General features: G+C 49.2%; 1 pseudogene; it reads left to right on the top strand.

The window, feature by feature from the left end:
• Positions 1 to 576: 576 nt before the first annotated feature.
• Positions 577 to 5371, top strand: LOC147119916 (uncharacterized; annotated as a pseudogene).
• Positions 5372 to 22189: the final 16818 nt, after the last annotated feature.

Genomic DNA, 22189 nt, shown 5'->3' with positions numbered 1-22189 from the left:
CTGTGTTCTAATGAAAAGAGTCCCAGTTTCTCTAATCTCTCCTGATAACTAAAACCTCTTTATCTGGTATCATCTCAGTGAATCTCTGCACCCTCTCCACGGCCTTGACATCCTTCCTGGTGTAAGATGCCCCAAAACTTGACCCAATATTCTAACTGACCTCTGCCCTTTTGTACTCTACACCCCTATTTATAAAACAAGTATCCCTCAGAGCCGGTGGATGTGCGGCCAGGACCCCGGCACCATTAACCCCAGGGTGCAGCGCCTCCCCCAGACAAGAAACACAGCAACTTGCATTTATGCAACAGAGGGAGCAATTCAGAGCCGGTTAGCATCAGGGTGGTTGGTGGGTGTGGAACTCGGTCCCTGGCCTCCTGTGTTGGTCTTTCTTGTTGCATCAGTTTGAGCTGGAGTGGAGAGGGGGGAGAAGCTGCTGGGTTTAACCCCCAGTACTTCTGAGCCCAGTGGGACCCAACAATTTCCAATGTGAGACTGTGAAGGGAGGTGGATTCTAGGGGAGATTAAGTTGCTAAACAGACCCTGTCCATCCCTGTAAAAGATTATCATTTTAGGAACATGTATTTCTGTAGAGGCTTTCAATCCATTTTATATATACAGACTATTTAAATTCATTTGATGTGGGTGTCACTAGTAAGGCCAAAGTGAGGAGTTCCAGGATTTTCACCCAGCGACGATGTAGGAACAGCGATATATGCCCAAGTCAGGATAGTGTGTGACTTGGAGGGGAACTGGGAGGTGATGTTGTTCCCATGCACCTGCTGCCCTTGTCCTTCTAGGTGGTGGAGGTCGTGTGTTTGGGAGGTGCTGTCAAACTTCTCGTCAAGTTGCAGATGTATAAAGTCGCTCTCCTTCACTCCTCCCCCTCCCACCTCACTCTCTCTCCTCCCATAGAGGCCAGAGTCTTGTGTCAGCCCAGACCGGGTGACGGGTTCTCTTCCCTGAAGGACATTAGTGAAGCAGTTGGGTTTTTATGACAATCCGGCAGCTTTCAGTCACTTTTTCTAGTGCCAGCCTCACAAATTCCCAGATTCATTCAGCTCAATTTCACAAACTGCCTTTGTGTTTTTGTGGGTTCTCGTTCACTTTTACTTGTTTTAAATTAATTCTACAGGGTATGAGAAGGGGAGGACTTGCAGTTAGGAACCCCAAACCAAACATCACTTCAAGATCTGACTCAAGAGTCACTTGATTCATCAGGGGTGGAATATCATTGGCCTCTGAACATGGTAGGAGAAAGCACCGTTCATAGTGGGGAGAAACCGTACATGTGTTCGGTGTGTGGACGAGGCTTCAGCCGGTCCTCTGGCCTGTTGAGACATCAGCGCAGTCACACTGGGGAGAAACCATGTAAGTGTGGGGACTGTGGGAAGCGATTCGACTACCCATTTGAGCTGGAAACTCATCGACGAGTTCAGACCGGGGAGAGGCCGTTCACCTGCTCCGAGTGTGGGAAGGGATTCACTCAGTCATCCACCCTGCAGACACACCAGCGAGTTCAAACTGGGAAGTGGCCGTTCAACTGCTCCCCGTGTGTGGGAAGGGATTCTCTTGGTCATCCACACTGCTGAGACACCAGCAAGTTCACACTGGGGAGAGGCTGTTCGCCTGCTCCGAGTGTGGGAAGGGATTCACTTGGTCATCCCACCTCACTGAACATCAGCAAGTTCACACTGGGGAGAGGCCGTTCACCTGCTCCGTGTGTGGGAAGGGATTCACTTGTTTATCCAACCTGCCGAAACACCGGTGAGTTCACAAGTGACTGCAGAGGTTGGATTCTGCTGTTATTGCTGCTGTTAATTACATCCAGGGCTGAACCATGTTCATTCTGACAGTTGGGGTTTGTTTCTGGTGATATTAGTAACCCCTGTAACTGGGCTGAAGTTTAATATTCTGGATATATGTCAAATAAATCAGCTTAGTTTTAAACATATTGTTGTGGGTTTTTGTCGTTCCCACCTGTGTGTTTAGCATCGCCTGGCTGGAGCTCAGAATGGACAATCTGGGGGGAGGATTGTACGGCAGGAACAGAACTACAGCCTGGACACAGTCCTTCAGGGCCACACTGAGAGGGGCAAATGGCACTTTGGTCTTTCTCGTCTCTCTTCACTTAAACCAAAGTCGCTGTGTGGGTTAATCGTGAGGCCTGTAAGGTCCAGATGATTTCCACCCAAAGGTGTTTAAAGAGATCGGACAGGTTCTCTGTGAGCCCCTTGCCTGTGTCTTCAGCTCAGTAGAGTCAGGGACTGCTTCCTGAGATTGGAAGGTAGCTCACGTAGTTCCCATTTTCCAAATTGGCGACAAATCAGAGCCAGGGAACTAGAGGCCCATCAGTGTGATATCGATCACAGGGAAGGTGCCTGAAGGGATCCTGGGAGAACTAGAGGCCCATCAGTGTGATATCGATCACAGGGAAGGTGCCTGATGGATCCTAAGAGAACTGGAGGCCCATCAGTGTGATATCGATCACAAGGAAGGTGCCTGAAGGAATCCTAAGAGAACTAGAGGCCCATCAGTGTGATATCGATCACAAGGAAGGTGCCTGAAGGAATCCTAAGAGAACTAGAGGCCCATCAGTGTGATATCGATCACAGGGAAGGTGCCTGAAGGGATCCTGGGAGAACTAGAGGCCCATCAGTGTGATATCGATCACAAGGAAGGTGCCTGAAGCGATCCTAAGAGAACTAGAGGCCCATCAGTGTGATATCGATCACAGGGAAGGTGCCTGAAGCGATTCTAAGAGATGCTGTTTTCGATCACAGGGAAAGGGAAGGAGCCGTTAGAGATATTCAACATGGTTTCCGGAAAACAAGGCCAACTTGTTTGAGTTTTGTGAAGAAGTTGCTGGGTTGGTGGATGAGGGGAATCCTGTTGACATTGCCTACCTCAGGGGAGTCAATCTCATTTTCCATGGTGGGCCGAATCCGATATCCTGGCCCTTGGCGAGGGCCACATTCAGCAAAAGTTATTAAAATAGGAATAAATGAAGATTAACTATATTGATACTTCGAATCATAGAATGGTTACAGCACAGAATGTGGATATTCGGCCCGTCGAGCCCGTGCTGGCTCTCTGCAAGAGCACCTCAGCTAGTCCCACTCCCCCGCCCTTTCCCCGGAGCCCTGCCATTTATTTCCCTTCAGGACCTTATCCAATTCCCTTTTGAAAGCTACGACTGAATCTGCCTTCCCCACCCTTTCAGGCAGTGCATTCCGATCATAACCACTCGCTGCGTAAAAGTTTTTTCTTACATCACCTTTGGTTCTTTTGTCAATCACCTTAAATCTGTGTCCTCTGGTTCTCAATCCTTCCACCAATGGGAACAGTTTCTCTCTCTCTACTCTGTCCAGACCCCTCATGATTTTGAACTCCTCTATCAAATCTCCTCTCAATCTTCTCTGCACTAAGGAGAACAACCCGATCTTCTGCAGTCTATCCACAGAACTGAAGTCCTTCATCCCTGGAAGCATTCTTGTAAATCTTTTCTGCACCCTCTCTAAGGCCTTCAGATTCTTCCTAAAGTGTGGTGCCCAGAATTGGACACAATACTCCAGAAATTTTTTCCAATTAAATATTGGGAAGACCGAAGCCATTGTTTTCGGTCCACGCCACAAACTCCGTTCCCTAGCCACTGACTCCATCCTTCTCCACAACATCGGTCTGAGGCTGAACCAGACTGTTCAGAACCTTGGTGTTATATTTGACCCTGAAATGAGCTTCTGACCACATATCCGCAGCATAACAAAGACCGCCTACACTCACCTCCGTAACATCGCATGTTTCCGCCCTTGCCTCAGCTTATCCGCTGCTGAAACCCTCATCCATGCCTTTGTTAGCTCAACACTTGACTATTCCAATGCTCTCCTGGCTGGCCTCCCACATTCCACCCTACGTAAACCTGAGGTCATCCAAAACTGGGCTGCCCATGTCCTAACTCGCACCAAGTCCCGTTCGCCCATCACAGAATCACAGAAACCCCACAGTGCAGATAGAGGCCATTTCGGCCCATTGAGCCTGCTCCGACACATATCCCACCCGATCCCCGTAACCCCACGTATTTAATCCCCCTAACACTAAGGGTCAATTTTATCATAGCCAATCAACCTAACCCGCACATCTTTGGACTGTGGGATGAAACCGGAGCACCCGGAGGAAACCCACGCAAACACGGGGAGAATGTGCAAACTCCACACAGACAGTCGCCCGAGGCCGGATTCGAACCCGGGTCCCTGGCGCTGTGAGGCAATAGTGCTAACCACTATGCCACCGTGCTGACTGACCTACATTGGCTCCTGGTTAAGCAGTGCCTCGATTTCAAAATTCTCATCCTTGGTTTCAAATCCCTCCAGAGCCTCGCCCCTCCCTATCTCTGTAATCTCCTTCAGCCCCACAACCTCCCGAGATATCTGTGCTCCAGGGCCTCGCCCCTCCCTATCTCTGTAATCTCCTTCAGCCCCACAACCTCCCGAGATATCTGTGCTCCAGGGCCTCGCCCCTCCCTATCTCTGTAATCTCCTCCAGCCCCACAACCCCCCGAGATATCTGTGCTTCTCTAATTCTGCCCTTTTGAGCATCCCAGAGTATAATCGCTCAACCATTGGTGGCCGTGCCTTCTGTTGCCTCGGCCCTTAGCTCTGGAATTCCCTGCCTAAACCTCTCCACCTCTCTACCTCTCTTTTAAGGTGCACCTTAAAACTTATCTCTTTGCCCTAATTTCTCTTTATGTGGCTTGGTGTCAAATTTTTTGTCTTATAATATTCCTGTGCAGCGCCTTGGGACGTTTTACTATATGAAAGGTGCTATATAAATACAAGTTGTTGTTGCACTCAGGCAGATTCAGATTTTTCTGGAGAGAAGGGGAGAAAGAGAATCACAGATGGTGTCATGAATGTTTTTAGACAGTAAGAATGGAGGGAGAGTTTGTAGAATGGGGAATTTACAGTTCAGGAGGGACAGGAGTGAAAAAAATGTTGTATAGAAACTAGATTTGTCTGTTCTGAATTTCTATTCTGTTGTAAACATCATTTGAGGGTATTAGAAGGAGAGGATCTGCAGATGGAAACTTAAACCAACCATCGCTTCAAGAGCTGACAGATTCACTGGATTCATCAGGACCTGAATATCATCGGCCTTTGGATATAGAAGGAAAAAAAACACCAATCGCAGCGGGGAGAAACAGCACACGTGTTCTGTGTGTGGATCCACCTTTAACAAATCGTCTAGTCTGTGAGACTCATGCACCCACCTGAACCAACAGTGTAAATGTGAGGAATGTGGGAAAGGATTCCATTGCCCATTTGAGGTGCAAACTCATGGATACAGTCACACCGGGGAGAGGCTGTACACCAGCTGAGTGTGGAAAGAGATTCACTCACTCATCTCACCTATTACCACACGAACACGTTCGTAATGCTCTGAATGTGGAAAGGGATTCAATGAATCATCTCATTTACTGACACACCAGCACACTCACTGAGAGACCATTTAGATATTTCACATGTGGGAAGGGATTCTCGCCGTTGTCCCAACTGTTGACACTCCAGATTGTCCACATTGAGAACAGTTGCTGTAAATACTCTGACTGCGAGAAAAGTTTTCAAAGTTCAAAGCAGCTGATGCACAATCAGCGCATTGATACTGGAGAGAGACTGTTTCAATATCCTGTGTGTGGGAAGAAATTCACCCCACCTGCTGAGACTCCAGTGAGTTCACATGTGACTGCAGGTGTTTGGATTCTGTTCTTAATCACATCCAGGACTGAATCATGGCAGAATGCCCATGCACTTGGGTTTCTGTGTGAATTATTGATGAATTTGCTCTCAATGAGATCACAGAAACTCATTCTCCATTCACTAATTAGGGCTTTCAATGTTCCCCAGAATGCAACGCGGGGGAGAATGTGCCCCAGTCACACTGGAGGAGCCCAGTGCCCACCTGTATTTAGAGCATGCGCAGTGACACAGTGATTAGAGCCGGGTGAGTGCGACAAGAGGAGAAAGGTCAGAGAAGCGATTTTACGCCGATTACGAATCAGCGGGGCGCAGGGAGGTAACGCATCCGGCGAGTGGGCTTCATAAACACCTGGGCCTAGAAATTGGGTATAGCCCCGCTTGAGGCGCTAGAACTGGCGGTGCGCAAAGTTTATAGCCAGACGAAACTTATCGCTGCCTGGTGAGATATTGGGTTGCATCACACCCAAAGGAGATTGAGGCGCTAATTCAGCCGTTGCACGGTGCTCCTAAGGCGCATAAGTTAAGGCACTTCTCAATATCAACGCAGACGGGCGCAGCGCAGGTGATCTCAATTACGGGAAACCACGAGACTTCCAGGCGCCGGCCGGCTCTTAAAGGGGTGGGTCAGTCAGCCTGAGCTTCAACACCCAATGCCCTCTAGGCCTCAGAATCGGCGCTCGCCCTTCTCTGGCGTTAGAAACTTGTTGAGCATGGAGAAGGTTAGACAGAGAGCAGAGCGCTTCAGCACTGAGGCTCTGGACCAGTTGGTGGCTGCAGTTGAGCGCCGTCGAGATGTCCTGTATCCGGACAATGGCAAGAGGCCGAATCAGAAGGCTTACCGACGATCTTGGAAGGAGGTTGCTGTGAGGGTCAACTCCAGCATCATGGCGACCAGGACTCCTGTTCAGTGCAGGAAGAAATTCAAAAACCTCACACGGATCGTTAGGGTGAGTGATGGTTTAGCAAACTTCTGATTCCCTCCATCTGCAGCTGACTTCGGGCACCCTGTTGCAATGATGCCCCAATGGCCATCTGTCAGCAAGCACCCATGGCCCTTTCTGGGCACACACATGGACAGATGTCTCAAGGCCTCATGTAAGGGCTCTTTCACCATGGGGGGCATGCAATGATGTCTCAAGGCCTCATGTAAGGGCTCTTTCACCATGTGGGGCATGCGATGATGTCTCAAGGCATCATGTAAGGGCTCTTTCACCATGGGGGGCATGCGATGATCTCTCAAGGCATCATGTAAGGGCTCTTGCACCATGGGGGGCATGAGATGATCTCTCAAGGCATCATGTAAGGGCTCTTGCACCATGGGGGGCATGAGATGATCTCTCAAGGCATCATGTAAGGGCTCTTGCACCATGGGGGGCATGAGATGATCTCTCAAGGCATCAAGTTACAGAACTTCCCCTTCTTTTCCAAGCTGGCGACGATCCGAAAGGAGCAGCGTCGAACCGGTGGCGGACCTCCACAAGTGGTCACTCTCACGGATCTGGAGGAGAGAGTGCACCAGATTCTTGGAGGACGTCTGTGTGGTCCGGTGACCACTGCATCTGCCGACCCCATTTCCGACAGCGAGGGTAAGACTCTCACCTTTTTCACCTGTTGCCTTCCACTTGGTCCCCCCGCCAGCATGCTTCCTCAGTGTGCAGCCATGTCAGAGCCTTGCTGCAATCTGGCATGCCTTTCAGCAAACCTGTCCTTTTGCTAAAGCCACTCTTCCACCTCCCTACTTTCAGATGAATCAGCACCAACTCGGGCTCAACGCACTGAAGCTGCCAGTGCCAGTGCCACCGGAGGCGAGGAGCAGGAGGAATCCGGACCAGCCGTTGCAGAATCCGGGGAGCGGACACATCTACAGACTGGGGATAGTAGTCCCCTGGAGGGGAGGGAGGGGGGCTCTGAGGATGAACCAGTTGCCGGAACAAGCAGCATGCAGCAACGCAAGGGGGATAGGCAAGTTCGGCCACTGTCTCCCCGGAGGGCAAGGCAGGTAGTGATGACTGCTGCACAGAGTGCAGATGAGGTGCGTCGCCTGGCTGAAATGAGCAAACAGGCCCGGCTCAGACACACGGAGCTGATGGCTGCAGTGGAGAAGATGCCTGAGTCAATAGATTCATTGGCTAAGAGTATGTTGGACTTCGGGGCAACAATGGAGAGGACTCTCCAGGGCTTTGGGGCAACAATGGACAGGACTCTCCAGGGCTTCGGGGCAACAATGGACAGGTCTATCCAGGGCTTCGGGGCAACAATGGACAGGACTATCCAGGGCTTCGGCACAACAATGGAGAGGACTGTCCAGGGCTTTGAGTCCGCTATGGAAAGGACTGTTCAGGGCTTCGGACAATCCCTGGAAAGGTCTGTCCAGGGCTTGTCCGAGGCAGAGGAGCGGTCGGCACCTGCCTTGTCCGAAGCAATGGGAAGAACTGTCCAGGGCTTCTCCGAAGCACTGGCGCCTGGCACACAGGTCCTCACTGTTGCCACGCAGTCACTTGCTGGGCTCTTCCACACCCAGATTGAGGCAACGCGATCTCTCACTGCAGCCACCCTCTCTGCATCAGTTAGGATCACCCCGGGCCCTTCCAGTCCCATACAAGGCCAGGAATCAGTGGAGCATGCGATTGTGGCGGATGAGCCGAGCCGCTCCCCTCAGATAGCCAGTGTGTCGTCCGACCATGGTGCAGGTGTCCTCTCTCGGCAGGAGACCATTGCACATGCCAGCGCTGGGACGTCTGCAGTGCAGCTGCCACTACCTGCAGGGCACACTGCTTCCAGCCATGGTCACATCAAGCATCCTGCGTCTGCACCCTCCAAGCCCAGAGGTCGGCCAGGCCATACCTCAGGGGCTTCTGCGCTTCCACACAGTCAGCAGGCGTCCCCCAGCCTTGAGCCTGCCACTGGGGTCCAATTACGTAGGAGCAGCAGGGAGGGAAGGGGCCGGGCGCGAAAGAGAAGTCGTTCTCCCTCAAGGGGCCAGTTGTAGAGGGAGGTGCTGAGACGTTTCTTTGTCCAAATTCAAGGACACCCTCACCTGTTGTTATATTTGCAGAAGGTTTGTTGAGTTTTGCGGCTTTGCCGAAGAGTTCACAGTTATTTTGTAACTTATGGTTTCTGTTGACACTACGTTGTTTTGCTGTAATGAAAGACTTTTGTGACATTAAACAGAAGTTTCAATGTGGCATGGTGCACGTGACTACTTTCAGTGATGCTGGCATTCAGAGGCCGCCAAACATCCAAAGTGAACAGGAGTTAAGGCTCTCATCATTCCGCCACAGGGGTCTCGAAACGGGTCCGGATGAGCCTCTGAGGTATGGCCCTTCCACTTTCAGGAGCCCTTCCATCTTCCTCCTCCTCCTCCGCCTGCTCTTCGTCCTCCTCCTCCTCCTCCACCTGCTCTTCTCTTCCTCCTCCTCCTCATCCTCCTCCTCCGCCTGCTCTTCCTCCTCCTCCTCCGCCTCCGCCTGCTCTTCCTCCTCCTCCTCCTCCTCATCCTCCTCCTCCTCCGCCTGCTCTGCTGGTCGTTGAGGGACAGCTGGAATTGGCTGGGTGCGTCGATTCGCCAAGTTGTGGAGCATGCAGCAGACGACGATGATGTGTCCCACTTGCTGCGGCGAGTACTACAGGGATCCCCCCGAATGTTCCAGACATCGGAAACACTTTTTGAGAACACCAATAGTGTGCTGTTTACTGTGCCTGGTCGCCTGATGGCCGCTGCTGATCAGCTCTTCTGCTGGGGTGTCGGCCACACGGAGTGTTGTCATCAGCCATGGGCAGAGAGGATAGCCCTTGTCCCCAGTAAGCCAGCCTTGTGTTCGAGCCAGCCCCTCAAAAAGGTTACAAACTGAGGTCAACTGCAGGATAAAGGCATCGTGGCTGCACCCTGGGAAATGCGCGGTGACTGCCATGATGATTTGGCGGTGGTCACAGACCAGCTGCACGTTGAGGGAGTGGAACCCCTTGCGGTTGCGGAAGTCCTAAGGATGCTGGCATGGCGCCCTCAAAGCCACGTGTGTGCTGTCAGTCACCCCCTGCACCATGGGCAAGTCCGCAATAGAAGCGATACCCTGCGCGCGCTCCGCCTGCTTGTGCAGGGTCAGAGGGAAGGTCATGAATTGACGCCTTCGCCTATAAAGGGCATCTGTAACTTGCCGGATGCAACAGTGGACTGCAACCTCAGCGACAGTCGCAATGTCCCCAATGGCTGACTGAAAGGATCCGTTGGCATAAAAATTGAGGCCATCAGTCAGTTTAGCGATCACGGACAGAGAGGTTCTGCACCGTTCACGCGGCTGCAGATCCTGACCAAGCAGGTGGCACAGATCAGTAACAATGTCCCTCCAGAATCGGAGCCTTCCCAAACACTGCTCCTCCGACATGTCAAGGCTTGACACCTGCTGCCTAAAGACCCTCGCAGCATCCCGTCGGATTGGCCAACCTCCATTGCCCCTCCTCCTTCTGGCCAATCCCGGCCCTCTCTCCCGCCGTCTCTCTGCCCCTTCACAGTGTTGGGCGATGAGGCCGTCCCCCTCCAAAGCAGCTCCCATTCCGATGCCAGTTGGTCAAAAGGCTTTTAGGTGTAGTGCTGCAAGTGTTTCGGACAGGTTTGAAGGTCTCAAGTACTCTAAAGCTAAATTCCCAAAACTCTGCTCCACAGTAGCTCACCAACTCTCTCCAGCAACGATCGCAATGAGCAGGCCAAGTGGCTGAAGATTCTGTACTAGAGCTGTCCCCTTTAAATAGCGCCCCCCTACTCCGAGAAGGGCCTGCTAGCCCTCCCTCGAACTGTCACTAATAGCGCTAGGCGTTAAGGCTCCGGGCGCCACCCAATATGTGCTCAGGCGCTCCTAAAAGGCGTTGCACACTGAAATGACGTCATGATCTGCTTGCGCTCGCGGGCACGCGCAAACACTTAGCGCAGGCGTTAAATGTATAGTCAATATCTGAGTTGTCGCTATCTTCATAGCGACCGCCCCAACATAGGGTGTCGCCCCAATTCTAGGTCTCTTTAGGCGCTCAGCGCCGGCACTACCAACCGAATTTCTAGGCCCTGGTGTCGTCCGCAAGCCCCGAATGAGAACTTACAGGTTCCGCATTTGCAACTCCGGGGCATTTTCCCAGTTAAAGGCCTAGGTTAACGACGGCCATCTTTGTAAAGGTTTGTGCGCTGCCAGCTTGCTTCATCGATCAGTAGAACGCATGCGCTGACATGTTTGTCACGGAACTGCTAGTAGGCGGGGCTTCAGGGTCCCAGTCAGTGAGTGAACTGAACCCAGCCAGAATCAACACCTTCAGGGGAGGAGAACCAGTGAGTGTGGAACTGAACCCAGCCTGAGTCAGCACCTTCAGGGGAGGAGAACCAGTGTGTGTAGATCTGAACCCAGCCAGAGTCAGCACCTTCATAGAGTCATGATGGCACAGAGGAGGCCATTCGGCCCATCGAGCCCGTGCCGGCTCTCTGTACAGCAATCCATTCAGTCCCATTCCTCTGCTCTATCCCTGTAGCCCTGCAAGTTTATTTCCCTCAAGTGCCTATCCAGTCTCCCGATGAAAACATTGAGTGTCTCAGCTTTCACCACTTCCATTGGCAGCGAGTTCCAGGTCCTCACCACTCGCTACATAAAAAAGCTTTTCCTCACGTCCCCCCCGTATCTCTTGCCCAAAACCTTAAATCTATGTTGCCTAGTCCTTGTACCATGAACTAGTAGGAACAGCCTTTCCCCGTCTAGTCTATCGAAACCCGTCATAATCTTCTACACCTCTATCAAATCACCCCTCAACCTTCTTTGCTGTAATGAAAACAAATCCAGCTTTGCCAACCTGCCCTTGTAGCTAAGATCCCCCAACCCTGGAACCATTCTGGTAAATCTCCTCTGCACCCTCGCAAGTGCCTTCACATCCTTTCTAATGTGTGGTGACCAGAACTGGCTGCAATACTCCAGTTGTGACCTCTCCAGCACTTTATAAAGGTTCAGCATAACTTCTCTACTTTTGTACTCAATACCTCTATTTATGAAACCCAAGATCCCATATGCTTTGCTAACCACTCTCTCAATATGTCCCGCCACCTTCAGGGACATATGCACATTAACTCCCAGGTCCCTCTGTCCCTGCACATTCTTTAAAACTGTGCCATTAAGTGTATATTGCCTCTCCTTGTTCCTTCTGCCAAAATGCATCACCTCACTCTTCTCTGTATTAAATTCCATCTGCCACTTGTCTGCCCATTCTGCTAGCCTTTCTATGTCCTGCTGCAGTCGATTGGTATCATCCTCACTGTTTTCCACACCACTAAGTTTGGTGTCATCGGCAAATTTAGAAATTCTACTCTGTATACCAATATGCAGCTCATTTATATATATCAAAAAAGCAGTGGCCCCAGCACTGACTCTTGGGGAACACCACTCCAGTCTGAAAAGCAGCCATTTATCACAACTCGCTGTTTTCTATCCTTAAGCCAATTCCTTATCCAAGCTGCCACTGACCTACTTATTCCATGAGCCTCACTTTTGTTAACCAGCCTTCTATGTGGTACTTTGTCAAACACCTTCCTAAAATCCATGTAGACAACATCCTTTGCATTCCCTTCATCAATCCTCCCTGTTACTTCATCAAAAAATTTAATTAGATTAGTCAAACACAATCTGCCTTTTACAAATCCGTGTTAGCTCTCCTTAATTAGCTTAAACCTCTCCAAGTGCCCATTAATTTTTTCCTTGATTATTGTTTCTAAAACTTTACCCACCACTGATGTTAAACTGGCTGGCCTGTAGTTACTAGGGTTGCCCTTACACCCTTTCTTGAACAATGGTGTCACATTTCCCACTTTCCAATCCTCAGGCACCTCACCCCGCATCTAGGGAAGATTGGAAAATTATGGCTTTCCCTTCCGCTACCTCCTCCTTTAGCAACCTGGGATGCAACCCAGCTGGAACAGGTGACTTGTCCACTCTAAACATACCCACCCTTCTAGTACATCTTGTCTATCAATTTTCACCCCTTCCATTGCTTCTATCTTTTCCACTTCTACCGATATTTTTCAGCATTCACCTCCTTAGTAAACACTGATACAAAGTACTCATTGAGTACTCTAGCCTTACCCTGCGCCTCTCAGCATATATCACCTTCTTTGTCCCTAATAGGCCCCACCCCACCTCTTACTGTTTACATGCTGGTGGAAGATTTTGGGGTTCCCTTTTATGTTAACTGCCATTCTGCTCTCATATTCTCTCTTTGCCAATCTTATTTTCATCCTCTCTTCCCCTCTCAACTTATTCTATTTGGTCTGGTTCTCCCTTGAAGAATTCACCTGACATTCATCATATACCCTCTTTTTTTGTTTCATCATCTTCTCTATCTCCCTCGTCATCCAAGGAGCCCTTGCTTTGGTTCCCTTACCATTCCCTCTTGTTGTGGAGATGCCGGTGTTGGACTGGGGTGGACAAATGTAAGAAATCACACAACACCGGGCTATAGTCCAACAGCTTTATTTGAAATCACAAGCTTTCGGAGCGCTGCTCCTTCGTCAGGTGAAGTGGAGAGATGCATAAAAACACAGCTTATATAGTCAGAGAATAATGTCAGATGTTTACAGGTAATCTTTCTAACTGCCATTTATCACACCTCGGCAGATAGATAATCACAGCAATCAAAGGTGTAAATGGTGTCCAAACAGGTCAGTCAGGAAAACATTACATCAAAGAATAATGAGGTGGGGTCACAAGGGGTCAAATGTAGCAGATGCTGGGGTCTGTATGAAAAACAAAAGACAAAAAACATTTTTTTTGCTGGAAATCACAGCAGGTCCGGCCGCATCTGTGTGGAGAGAACAAACCAACGACGACTCGAGTCTGGATGACCCTACATCAGGTGGGGTTACATGTAGCGTGACATGAACCCAAGATCCCGGTTGAGGCCGTCCTCATGGGAGCGGAACTTGGCTATCAGATTCTGCTCGACGATTTTGCGTTGTCGTGTGTCTCGAAGGCCGCCTTGGAGAATGCTTACCCGAAGATCGGAGGCTGAATGTCCTTGACTGCTGAAGTGTTCCCCGACTGGGAGGGAACACTCCTGCCTGGCGATTGTTGCGCGGTGTCTGTTCATCCGTTGTCGCAGTGTCTGCATGGTCTCGCATTTCACCCCTTGTGACCCCACCTCATTGTTCTTTGATGTAATGTTTTCCTGACTGAGCTGTTTGGACACCATTTACACCTTTGATTGCTGTGATTATCTCTCTGCCGAGGTGTGATAAATGGCAGTTAGAAAGATTACCTGTAAACATCTGACATTATTCTCTGACTATATAAGCTGTGTTTTTATGCATCTCTCCACTTCACCTGATGAAGGAGCAGCGCTCCGAAAGCTTGTGATTTCAAATAAAGCTGTTGGACTATAACCTGGTGTTGTGTGATTTCTTACATTCCCTCTTGTTGGAATGCACCCTGCATGTACTTGGAACATCTCCTCCTTAAAGATCACCATTGTTCCATTACAGTTTTTCCTGTCAGTCTTTGGTTCCATTTTACCCTGGCTAGATCCTTTCATATCCCATTGAAGTTAGCCCTATTCCAGTTTAGAAGTTCCACTCCAGGTTGTTCCTTGCTGCTCTCCATTGCTTATCCAAATCTTATGATATGATGATCACTCGTACCCAAGTGTTCTCCCACAGACACTCAGTCGATCTGGCCCACCTCATTCCCCAGCACCAGATCCAGCAATGCCTCCTTCCTAGTTGGGCCAAGAACATATTGGTCAAGGAAATTCTCCTGAACACATTTCAGAAATTCCTCCCCCTCCTTTCCCTTTACCCTGGCATTATCCCAATCGAATTTTGGGTAATTAAAGTCGCCCAATATCACCACTCTATAACTCTTGCATATCTCTGCGATTTTCCTGCAGATTTGCTCCTCTACCTCCCTCTCACTATTTGGAGGCCTGTAGAATACCCCCAAAATCGTGATCATACCCTTTTTGCTCCTCAACTCTAACCAAATGGATTCTGTCCTTGTCCCCTCAAGAGCATCCTCCCTTTCCAACACTACAATGTCTTCCTTAATCAGCACTGCCACCCCACCTCCCTTTTTTCCTTCCCTATGTTTTCTGAACACCTTGTACCCTTGAATATTAAGTGCCCTGTCCTCACCGTTTTTAAGCCATGTTTCCATTATTGCCACATCATCATATTGCCACACGGCTAATTGTGCTTGTAGCTCACCAACCTTATTCACCACACTTTGTGCATTTACGTACAAGCATTCTAAACCCATTTTTGAATTTTTCATAGTCTTTTTTAGTCTGCTCCAATCTAATATGGTACTACTTCCGCTCTAGTACTACTTTCTTCTCTAGTACTATCCAACACACTCACTCTTTTATGCACCTTATTCCTCTTTTTCTCCTCCTATATGCTGGTGCCCATCCCCCTGCCAAGCTGGTTTAAACCTTCCCCAACAGCACTAGCAAACCTCCCCGCAAGAATATTGGTCCCGTCCCTGTTGAGGTGTAACCCGTCCGGCTTGTACAGGTCCCACCTTCCCCAGAAATATTCCCAATGTCTCAGGAATCTAAAGCCCTCCCTCCTGAACCATCCCTCCAACCACACAGTCATCTGTTCAATCCTCCTATTCCTGTACTCACTAACACGTGGCACCAGGAGTAACCAGAGATTACTACCTTTTGAGGTTCTGCTTTTTAATCTCTTTCCTAGCTCCCTATAGTCTAGCTGCAGGGCCTCATCCCTCTTTCTGCCTATGTCGTTGGCACCGATATGGACAATGACCTCCTGCTGTTCACGCTCCCCCCTCAGAGTGTCATGCAGCCACTCAGTGACATCCTTGACCCTGGCACCAGGGTGGCAACATACCATCCTGGAGTCACATCTGCATCCACAGAAACACCTATCTGTTCCCCTAACCAATGAGTCCCCTATCACTATTGCTCTTCTACTCTTCTTCCTCACCCCCTGTGCAGCTGAGCCACCCGTGGTGCTGTGGCCTTGGCCCTGGCTGCTCTCCCAGAGGAACCATCACCCCCACCAATTTCCAGAGCCGTGAACCAGTTAGTGAGCGAGATGCACTCTGGGGATTCCTGCCCTACCTGCCTGGTCGTCCTCCTCTGTCTGGCACTCACCCATTCCCTCTCTGCCTGCATATTCTGAGGCTGCGGGGTGACCACTTCTAGAAAAGTGCTTTCCAAGTATTTCTCAGCCTCATGGATGCACTGTAGTGACTCCAGCTGCTGCTCAAGCTCCGAAACCCGGAGCTCGAGTTGCTGCAGTTGGCGACACTTCCGGCACACGTGGTCGTCCAGGCCGCAAGAAGTGTCCAGGATTTCCCACATGGCACAAGATGTGCAAATCACAGGACTGAGCTGCCCTGCCATGCCTCTATTTACCAGATTATGGAGGTCATTTAACAGAAATAAACGTAACAAGAAACACTCAACAGATACCCACCAATCAGCACTTCCCTCTATTAGATAGGCTATGAACTACATAGCAGAAATATACTCAAAACAGAACAAAAACAAACTGACCACAAATCCTCAGCCGATACTCACCCCTCAGCTCCCTTGTCCCAGCGACACCTTTGAATTCTGACATCACTCCTTCGTCTCTTGCCGACTGTCTCCCTCGCAGAAAGTCCGCTCACTCAGACTGAGTGTGTTTTTGCTGATCTTAATAACGCCTATACCTGGGCTGGAGATTAATATTCTGTATAAATAGTGAATAAAGCAGCTTTGTTTCGAACACAGTGTATTGAATATTTGATTTCTCCATGATCAGAGGAAACTAATTGATGTTCTGTTACCCACTCTTCCATTTTTGGGCTTTTCTTACTCTTGATTATATCACTACTCACCTAGTTCACCGTCTACCACATCTAACCCCAAGCTGGTTCCGTTTGACTACATGGCTTGTAGGTGTCATAGACTGAAATACAGTGTCTCACTTTATACTCATCTGAAATTCCTTTCAACCAACCCTTGAAAGAACTCTCTTGCTTCAGATTTGAAATCAGTTATTGTGTGCATGGTTTAACACTTCTTGGATGTGGTTAGTACAACTCCTCCACAGGTCCTGCATGTGACAGCCTTTGGAATGTTCTGATCTTTGTCATTGTCTTTGCTGATTGTGATGGTGTCCTTGATTTAATCTCCTAGAACTAACACACCGTGCACTATTTCCTGCATCGAGATCATTGTTTCAAATACTGAGCTTGAGCACAGAGCTTGGAGACAGAGCCGGGAGATTCACAAACGCGGTGATTCACAAGCAGAGTGGGCGCAGGAATTGGTGGAGAGGAAGAAGGCGGTGGAGACGTCTGAGTGAAAAGGAGGAGTGGAGCCACAGAACCCAAGTTAATAGGCACGAGAGCGGAGCTGTGGGACAGTGAGAGGAGCGACCGCAGATAAAGACAGGCCCAAGAGCCCGGAGGGAGCGCCAGTGTCAGGGAGCGAGGTAAGTGACCTCAGCACAAGGGAAGGAGCTGATTGGGGAGGGATTGTTTTTAAGTCTCGAGTTTATTTCTGTTTGTTACTTAAAAAAAAGTTAGTTAATAGTCAAATAATTAAAGGCACAGCAGGGCAACTGGGTCCAGCGGATGCACATCCTGTGCCTTTCCACCATCTACAAGGCACAAGTCAGGAGTGTGATGGAATACTCTCCACTTGTCTGGATGAGTGCAGCTCCAACAACACTCAAGAAGCTCGACACCATCCAGGACAAAGCAGCCCCTCCACCACCGGTGTACCGTGGCTGCAGTGTGTACCATCTACAAGATGCACTGCAGCAACTCGCCAAGGTTTCTTCAGCAGCACCTCCCAAACCCACAACATCTTCGACCTAGAAGGACAAAGGCAGCAGGCGCATGGGAACACCACCACCTCAAAGTTCCCCTCCAAGTCACACACCATCCTAACTTAGAAGTATATCGCCAATCCTTCGTCGTCGCTGGGTCAAAATCCTGGAACTCCCTCCCTAACAGCTCTGTGGGAGTACCTTCACCACATGGACTGCAGCGGTTCAAGGCGGCGGCTCACCACCACCTTCTCAAGGGCAACTAGGGATGGGCAATAAATGCTGGCCTTGCCAGTGATGCCCACAGCCCATGAACAAATAAAAAAAATAGTGGGAACTCCAGGACGCTTCCCGTGTCCTGGACAACCACGAGTGCAGGAGGTGTCGTCAGCTGGAGGAGCTCGAGCTCCGGGTTTCAGAGCTTGAGCAGCATCTGTTGTCACTGCAGTGCATCTGCGAGGCTGAGAGCTACGTGGATAGCACGTGTCAGGAGGTGGTCACCCCACAGCTAATGAGTGCGCAGGCAGAAAGGGAATGGGTGACTGCCAGACAGAAGAGGAGGACCAGGCAGGTAGTGCAGGAGTCCCCGGAGTGCATCTCGCTCTCCAACCAGTATTCTGTGCTGAGTACTGGTGAGGGTGATGGTTCCTCTGGGGAGTACAGCCAGAGCCAAGGCCATGGCACCACGGGTGGCTCAGCTGCACAGGGGTGGAGGAGGAAGACAGGGAAATCAATAGTGGTAGGGGATTCAATAGTTAGGGGAGTAGACAGGCAGCTGCAGACCTGACTCCCGGATGGTATGTTGCCTCCCTGGTCCCAGGGTCAAGGATGTCACCGAGTGGCTGCAGAACATTCTGAGAGGGGGAGGGTGAACAGCCAGAGGTTGTGGTCCATATCGGTACCAACAACGTAGGTAGAAAGAGGGATGAGGTCCTGCAGACAGATTTTAGGGAGCTCGGAAAGATTAAAAAGCAGGACCTCAAACGTAGTAATCTCTGGATTGCTCCTGGTGCCACGCACAAGTGAGTATAGAAATAGGAGGATAGAGCAGATGAATGTGTGGCTGGAGAGGTGGTGCTGGAGGGAGGGCTTCAGGTTCCTGGGGAATTGGGGCCAGTTCTGGGGGTGGTGGGACCTGTACAGGCCGGACGGGTTGCACCTCAACAGAGCCGGTACCAATATCCTCGCAGGATGGTTTGCTAGTGCTGTTGGGAGGGTTTAAACTAAGTTGGCAGGGGGATGGGCACCAGGATGTAACATTAGAAAGGGGAAATAAAGTGCTCAAAGGACTGGGAGAGGCAGAGAGCACTAAAGTAAGAAATAGTAAGGTATTAGGTGGGGTCAAACTAAGCGAGAATACAGGATGGTCTAAGATGGGTTTACAGTGTATGTATGCGAACGCACAAAGCGTAGTAAACAAAGTAAGTGAGCTGCAGGCACAAATAGCCACCGGGGAATATGATGTTGTGGCAATAACTGAAACCTGGCTCAAAAAAGGGCAGGATTGGGTATTAAATATTCCTGGTTAAAAAGTGTTCAGTAAAGATAGGAGGTGGTGTGGCAGTATAGGTCAAGGAGAATGTTACAGTGCTGGAGAGGGAAGATGTCCTGGAGGGGTCAAGGACAGAATTTATATGGCTAGAGTTAAGAAATAATAGAGGTGCCATTACACTACTAGGTGTATTCTATAGACCACCAAATCGTGGGAAAGATATGGAGGAGCAAATTTGCAGAGAAATTACAGAGAGGTGCAAGAACTATAGAGTAGTGATAATGGGGGACTTCAACTATCCTAATATAGACTGGGATCGTAATAGTGTTAAGGACAGAGAAGGGGAAGAATTTCTGAAGTGTGTTCGGGAGAACTTTCTTGATCAGTATGTTTCCGGCCCAATGAGGGAGGAGGAATTGCTGGATCTGTTTCTGGGGAATGAGGTAGGTCAAGTGGAGCAAGTGTCAGTAGGTGAACATTTAGGGAACAGTGATCATAGTATCATAAGGTTTAGATTAGCTATGGAAAAGGACAAGGAGCAATCTAGAGTAAAAATGTTTAACTGGGGGAAGGGCAATTTCAGTGAGATGAGAACGGATCTGGCCCGGGTAAACTGGAATCAAAAATTAGCAGGCAAAACTGTAATGGAACAATGGGCTGCCTTTAAAGAGGAAATAGTTCAGGTGCAGTTGAGGTACATTCCCACTCGGGGAAAGGCAGGGCAACTAAAGTCAGGGCTCCCTGGATGATGAGAGAGAGAATATGATGAATCAGAAAAAGAGCACGTATGACAGATGTCAGGTTGTAAATACATCTGAGAATCAGGCTATATATAGAAAGTGGAGAAGTGAAAAAGAAACTAAGCGGGGCAAAGAGAGGGTATGAGAATAGAATGGCAGCCAACATAAAAGGTAATCCAAAAGTCTTTTATAGGCACATAAATAGTAAATGGGTAGTAAGAAGAGGGGTGGGGCCGATTAGGGACCATAAAGGAAACCTATGCATGAAGGCAGAGGGTATGGCTGAGGTACTAAACGAGTACTTTGCATTTGTCTTCACCAAGGAAGAAGATGCTGCCATAGACATAGTGAAGGAGGAGGTAGTGGAGATACTGGATGGGATAAACATTGATAAAGGAGTTATTAGAAAGACTGGCTGTACTTAAAGTAGATAAATCACCAAGAGTGGATGGGATGCATCCTAGGATGCTGAGGGAATTGAGGGAGGAAATTGCAGAGGTACTGGCCATAATATTCCAATCCTTCTTGGATACGGGGGGTGGTGCCAGAGGACTGGAGAATTGCAAATGTCTTGTTCAAAAAAGGGTGTAAAGATAAACCCAGCAACTACTGACCAGTCAGTTTAACTTCAGTAGTGGGGCAGCTTTTAGAAACAGTAATCAGGGACAAAATTAATAGTCACTTGGATAGGTGTGAATTAATTAAGGAAAACCAGCACAGATTTGTCAAAGGCAAATCATGTTTAACCAACTTGATCAAGTTTTTTGATGAGGTAACAGAGAGGGTTGATGTAGTGTACACGGATTTCCAAAAGGTGTTTGACAAAGAGCCACATAATAGGCTTGCCAGCAAAGTTGAAGCCCATGGAATAAAAGGAACAGTGGCAGCATGGATACGAAATTGGCTAAGTGACAGGAAACAGAGAGTAGTGGTGAAAGGTTGTTTTTTGGACTGGAGGAAGGTATAAAGTGGTGTTCTCCAGGGGTTGGTTCAAGGACCATTGCTTTTCTTGATACATATTAATGACTTGGACTTGGGTGTACAGAGCACAATTTCAAAATTTGCAGATGACACAAAACTTGCACATATAGTGAACAGTGAGGAGGAGAGTGACAGACTTCAGGAAGACATAGACAGGCTGGTGAAATGGGCGGACACGTGGCAGATGAAATTTAATGCAGAAAAGTGCAAAGTGATACATTTTGGTGGAAAGAATGAGGAGAAGACATGTAAACTAAATGGTACAATCCTAAAGTGGGTGCACGAACAGAGAGACCAGGGGTATGTGTGCACAAATCCTTGAAGGTGGCAGGGCAGGTTGAGAAAGCAGGTAAAAAGGCTTACGGGACCCTGGACTTAATAAATAGAGGTATAAAGTACAAAAGTGTGGAAATGATGATGTAACACTGGTTCGGCGCCAACTGGAGTACTGTGTCCAATTCTGGGCACCACACTTCAGGAAGGATGTGACGGCCTTAGAGAAGGTGCAGAAAAGATTTACGAGAATTATTCTAGGAATGAGGGACTTCAGTTACCTTGATAGACTGGAGAAGCTGGGTTGTTCTCCTTGGAGCAGAGGAGATATGATAGAGGTGTTCAAAATCATGAGGGGTCTGTACAGAGTAGAGAGAAACTGTTCCCATTGGCGGAAGGATCGAGAACCAGAGGACACAGATTTAAGGTGATTGGCAGAAGAACCAAAGGTGACATGGGGAAAAACTTTTACGCAGTGAGTGGTTAGGATCGGGAATGCACTGCCTGGAAGGGTGGTGGAGGCAGATTCAATCGTGGCTTTCAAAAGGGAATTGGATGAGAACCTGAAGGACAAAAATTTGCAGGTCTATGAAGGAAGGGTGGGGGAGTGGGACTAGCTGAAGTGCTCTTGCAGAGAGCCGGCACGGGCTCAACGGGCCAAATGGCCTCCTTCTGTGCTGTAACCATTCTATGATCACGTTAAACCTTCATAGAATAATTACCGATTATTTTTAGACTGGAAACTTAACCCTGCCGTTTCACACTCAGTCAGGAACAGATCGCAGTTTGACACCAATCTGTGATTGGACAGCACGTTTCCAGCATTTTCTGTTGTTCTTCCTGACTCTAAACACAGTTGTAAAGGAGCCTTCTGTTCCATGCCTAGGAGCTCTGACCCATGGGAGAGAGCGGCTGGGACACATTCCTTACAGACCTCAAGATTAATCTGAACGGGGACTTTCCTTTCAGTGAAGAAAGACGAGAAAGACCAAAGTGCCGTTTGCCCCTCTCAGTGTGGCCCTGAAGGACTGCTTCCAGGCTGTAGATCTGTTCCCACTGTACGAACCTCCTCCCAGATTGTCCTTTCTGAGCTCCAGCCAGGTGATGCTAAACACTCAGGTGGGAACGACAAAAATCCACAACAATGTGTTTA

Source organism: Somniosus microcephalus, chromosome 4 (assembly GCF_052327205.1).
Source record: "Somniosus microcephalus isolate GS21.2 chromosome 4, FLI_Smic_1.0, whole genome shotgun sequence".
Taxonomy (NCBI): domain Eukaryota; kingdom Metazoa; phylum Chordata; class Chondrichthyes; order Squaliformes; family Somniosidae; genus Somniosus; species Somniosus microcephalus.
The sequence above is the reverse complement of the archived record's forward strand: the minus strand, read 5'-3'. Positions and strand labels throughout refer to the sequence as shown.